Source organism: Gavialis gangeticus, unplaced genomic scaffold (assembly GCF_001723915.1).
Source record: "Gavialis gangeticus isolate Ggan-Ray unplaced genomic scaffold, GavGan_comp1, whole genome shotgun sequence".
Lineage (NCBI taxonomy): Eukaryota > Metazoa > Chordata > Crocodylia > Gavialidae > Gavialis > Gavialis gangeticus.
The window spans coordinates 14760453-14765648 of record NW_017729019.1 but is presented as its reverse complement, the minus strand read 5'-3'; the positions used below and the strand labels follow the sequence as shown (position 1 = coordinate 14765648).

General features: G+C 53.3%; 1 protein-coding gene across 1 annotated transcript in view; it reads left to right on the top strand.

Moving 5' to 3' along the window:
• The first annotated feature begins 4875 nt into the window (after positions 1-4875).
• PACSIN1 (protein kinase C and casein kinase substrate in neurons 1) overlaps positions 4876-5196 on the top strand; it is a 78277-nt gene continuing 77956 nt past the window's right edge. The window contains exon 1 of the mRNA XM_019514169.1: positions 4876-5104. The gene's annotated coding sequence lies outside the window, so the exon portion shown is untranslated. The remainder of the gene's footprint in view (positions 5105-5196) is intronic.

Genomic DNA, 5196 nt, shown 5'->3' with positions numbered 1-5196 from the left:
CTGCCATCAGAGGTGGTTCAAGCGCCTACATTGAACACCTTCAAGAGCAAATTGGATGCTTATCTTGCTGGAATCCTATGACCCCAGCTGACTTCCTGCCCTTTGGGCTGGGGGCTGGACTCAATGAACTTCTGAGGTCCCTTCCAGCCCTAATGTCTATGAAATCTATAATAGCTTATATAACCTCCATCAAGAGTCCAGCCTGTCCTGGCAGTGAAATGCACTTGATGCCCTAGACTTTTTCCATCTTGAATTTCTGTGACCTACAATCCAGGTTGACTAATAAATGCAAGCAAATGTCAATCCAGCAACACATGGTATTCAAGGCAAAGGGGTGAAATCCAATGGGGACAGCAGGGTACTGGGAAACTAGGTCTTGCCCCAGCTAGGGCTGGACTGGGCACCCAGGACCCCTGCATTCTCTTCCTGACGCTGTCAGTGATGCATTACCTGACCCTGGACAAGTCATCTGCTTGAAGCTACCACATTTCTCCTCTGTCTGATGGTGCCACTATTATTGCTCTGTCTTTTGGCAGTGATGGGGGTCTCAGCTCGTTACTATTTGCATAGCTTTCACATAGAAGGCCCTGGAGACATGGAAAGAATCGCTACAGATACAAACTGTAGGAAGACTTAGAGCCTGGAGCAATGCATTTCAGGCAGATTGCAACTGCCAAAGAGGATCTGTTGCTTGAGGTGGGAAGAAGAGGTGTGAGGATCAAGAAAAAGAAATGACATCATGTTCTGGTTTCTCACAGCTGTTGGAGAAGTCCAGGCCTAGATCTGGGGGAAGGAGGATGAATAATACAGGAGAGAGAAAACTGCCAGACACCCTTCAGCACACACATGTGGCTTTCCCAACAAGGCTCCCGTAGCCTGACTCAAATGACGGGGCAAAGGGGCTGGGGCTGGGGCTGGGGCTGGGGCTGGGGCTGGGGCACACACATTTGCATCAAGCAACTGACCTGGGAGGAGAAGGAAATTTATAGCCTTTCATCTCCATATCCCAGTGAGGATAGAATGAGCCCCAGGGCCTGTGTCTGGAGCCCCTTCTGTACCACAGGGTAGAGTCGCATGGCTCAAAACCCTGGACTGGAGCCCCCCACACCCTGTGTCAACTGTGTCCTCTCCACGCATCTTCTCTCCCCGCTGCATCTCCAACAAAACTGGAGCACAGGTGGAAAGGCTGCTCTGGGCCTTTGGTCCTGGGAGCATAAATCTTCCCCCTCTGGCAATGTCATGCAGCCAAATGCAAATCCTACATATGGAAACAAGGCCTGCAGACCCTTCCAAAGGTCCACCCCCCTGGAAAGAAGCATCTCTGAAAGAGTTTCAGGGGTCACAGCAGGTAGCAACTCAGCACAAGATCCCAGGATAAAGATCTACTGCAGTCCTTGGATGTAGAAACAGGGGAGTAGGTATAGGGAGGTGATCTTGCCTACGCTTACAGCAGTGGTGAGCCCATTACTGGACCACTGAATGCAATGCCAGTGAGCCTGCGTGATACGGGATGCTGAAATACTGGAGAGAGCCCAGAAAAGAATGATTCCAGAGCTGGAAAAAGTCCCCAGTGGTGAAGAGCAAAAGAGCAAGATCTGTTCATCCTACCGAAGCAGAAACCAACAAAGTGACTGGCTGGTGGTGCAGAAGTACTAGCATGGGGAGAAAAGAGCAGCAGATACTAAAAGGCTCTTCCAGGTAATGGAGACAAGCTGAGCAAGAGCCGATGGCTGGAAGCTGAACCAGATGCACTCGAAGTAGAACCAAAACCAGTGTTCCCCAGGCTGCTCCTTCTGGAGATGCCCCCCTCCCACCTTTCCCCCTTCCCACTCCCCCTGGACCCTTCATCATCAGAAGGCCTTTCATCACCAGCACAGTAAGAGCCAAGAGGGAGCCCACCACTGTGTGTTCTCAGGCTGCACCTGCACTGCAGTCCTGCTGCATCCCAGGGACATTTCCCTGCTCTTCACAAACCTTGAAGCAGCCCCTCTGGGGGCATGGAGCCTGGGGCAGGAGGGGAGGAAGGGGCAGGAGTCATGAGTGACAGCAAGGTCATCCCAGGGCTCACTGCCTTTGGTACCAATGCAGTCCCCCAACTGGTCTCCAAGTTCCACCTTTCATTTTGGCTTGTGCGTTCATACATGCCCCAGGGCAGACAGACCGCCACCGCACGCAGCCCAGACAGGCATCGATCAAACTCGAACGATCAGCGAGAGGTGTGAAAAACATAAGCATGCATCACTTGGTGCGACTGCAGCTGGCTGGCGTCTGCTGGCAGGCACGCGGGCTATAAGCGTGTGCCGTCAGCCAGCCTTCCCCTGCCACCGGTGGAATTATGCCACACCCGTCAGCAATTTTAGTCACATCCCTTATGCTGCACAGTGCAGGGCCTGCCCCGTACTCAGAAGGGAGAGTCCAGGTGCTTCAGGGACCTGCTGTCATGATTCAGCCTTTACATCCATGTCAGCACCAAACCTGCTATCTAGTATATAAGCACCGTAGTACCAAGGTTTCTTGCACATGACATGCACCTTTCCCTTGAAAAATTAGCTGCTGGAAACTGGGGTATGCGTTATAAGTGAGGAAAGGAAAGATCATCTTTAATTTGTTCTGCCTGCAATCCTGCTAATAGCAAGTGTGAAACTATGCCACAGACCCCCCCATCAGTGGGTGACAGCAGGGTTTGCACTTGCCCTTAACAGCCTGCACATTGTTTCATACCAGGCACGCAGAGGTTTGGCTTTTTAGGAAGCGACCCAGGGCCTGGTTCTGCTCTTCCTAAAACCAGGATAATACAGTGATTCCACTGGATTTGAACCAGGGTAAGCAAGAGCAGCATCTGCCCTGGAGACCATTACAGGTGCAGCCAGCCATGAGCCAGGCTTCTGCCTTTTCTTTCCCAGGCACATCCATCTTCTTCCTAATTACTCTGAGAGCTGTAGGACACCAGGCCATTTCCTGTGCTAAGGAGCATGATATTTAAAATAGCCACTAGAGGGTGGACAAAAAGCTTTCATCTTGATTCTTTTCTCCCTGCATGCTTCCACCTGGGTTACAGTGGCCTGCAGACCCCAGCAGAGCAGGCTCCCAATTGATCAGAGTGATACCAACAGAGATGTAACACGTCTACACTACCAAGAAGTGCCAGGCGTGGACCAAAAGTTGCATCTGCTCCACCATGAGCTAGACCTGCCTGTAGATACCTACAGAAATGCCCACTTGCCTGCAACTTGAGGAGCTACTGCCTGTGCCATACACTTTGTGCAGTTATTTACTTGGGAACACAGTGCCCTCCTGAGCTGGCGTTTGGCATCCACTTTGGGCTGCTGAGAGTGGCTATATAAGATGTAAAGCAACCAAGTCCCAAGCCCTGCCCTGGCAGCTGTACGTGCCTGTATTCTTGTACACTGACCTTGGGGCTGTCTGGTTTCCATACCTGCCCCCCAGGACATAATACTCCGCACAACTGTCACCTTCACAGAGTGAGGATCAAGGCTGATGTGCTTTCCTGGCCAATGCTGATCTCACCTAAGTCAATATTTACTCCCTGGGCCATAAAAATAGCTGTTCCCATCACCCGAACTCCCTGGCGCACACTGGGCACTGAGTTAGCTAGCACAACCCCACAGACTTCCTGGGATTTGTATTGTGTAACCAACACTAGAGGTGCCCCCATATCTCTTCCTGTTTCTGTATCAGCACATTAACAGTCCTGTCCCAAATAACGGGAGGGTGATACAAGTGAGATCACATGAGATCAGAGTGAGATGGTATATCTAAGTCTTGGAGAGGTAAGGAGCCTGAGAGGTGCCTTGCTGCTCTCCAGCTCTGCATCCATCTCCCTGAAGCAGCAGCACAGCACAGGAAGGGAGCAGGGTCGGACACATGGTAGCTATTAGCGTGGACAGACTGTTATACGCAGCAGCATAACTGACACTGGGTTCCTTACCTGTGTAAACTGCACTGAGGATCAGAGAGGGGCAGAAGTGCAGTGCTTCAGGGTAGCTGGCACTACTGCAGTGCCGCAGCCTGGCAGGAAGCAGGTAACCACCTGTTTGCCTTTTCAGCTAATCCGGGATGGAAGCAAACAGATGAAACCTAAACTAGTGCAACTGATGCTGGTAGAGTTTTCCCCTTGATTTTTCCAGGGGTAACGCTCCATTGGACTGGCTGAAGTGGCCCCGCTTTAGGGGATCTGTATTCTCTCCACGGCTTTTTAACACTGCCATCGTGCTGGGTGAACGGATGGAAATGGTGCAGTCCCTAAGGCGGCACATGGAAGAGGGAAGTCTGAGCGAGGGAACCTGCCTGGAAAAGCTGAGTGTGAAAGATGGGGATGGCCCAAGGGTGAAGAAGTGACACCGAGGGCTTGGGGCTCTGAGATGTAGATGTCCTCACAAGCCACCAGCTACCTGGGTGTCCCCCACCACCAGAATGAGTGGAACAGGGGGTGGCAGGGGCTGCTCCTCACTCAATCCCCCTGCCCACAGGGAGGGCACCTGGCTGGGACCTGGCAACACAGTGTCGCCCCCACTCAACGTCTCAGGGAGCAGGGGGGTGTCTTTAGGTGCAGCTAGGAGCTGACCCGGAGCCTGAGACTTTGAGCCTTGGGGGAAGGGTGAGCGCGTGCAGTGGGGGGCGAGGAAGGGGAAGTAAAAGCTATGAGGAACGAGAAGAGGCAGTGGGAAGAAGAGAGGGAGGAGAAGGGCAGGCGAGGGACGGAAGTACCCTGGGGGAAAGCCCATGGGGGCAGGGGGTGGGACTGCAAAGTGTCTCTCCCAGGACAGGACAGGCGGGTGCAGCTCTAGGCTTATTTACTGCCTTCCCCGCAGTCGTGTTTTCACCTTGCGCTGTCAGAGTCATTACCCAGAGCCCGGCCCAGGATTGGCTGGCTAAAAATGCCTCTCTAATCCCCGTGCTGATCTTTACCCCCTCCTCCCCATCTGCTATGACCTTCCTTCCAGTGTGCAGACGGAGCCAGAGAGACGGACCCAGCAGGCTTCACAGGCAGCCAGCCAGTCCGCCAACAGAGCACCCCCGCCCCGGGCAGGTGTGGGCACCTTGCCCCCCATGAGCTGATGACCTCCACCATCCCTCCTCAAAGGTATGTCCCAGGCGGTGCTGTGGGCACTCAAGGCTGAGTGCTGGGTGGGGCTGGCATCAATGCGGTGTCAGGCTTTGTAGGCAGGGGGGGGG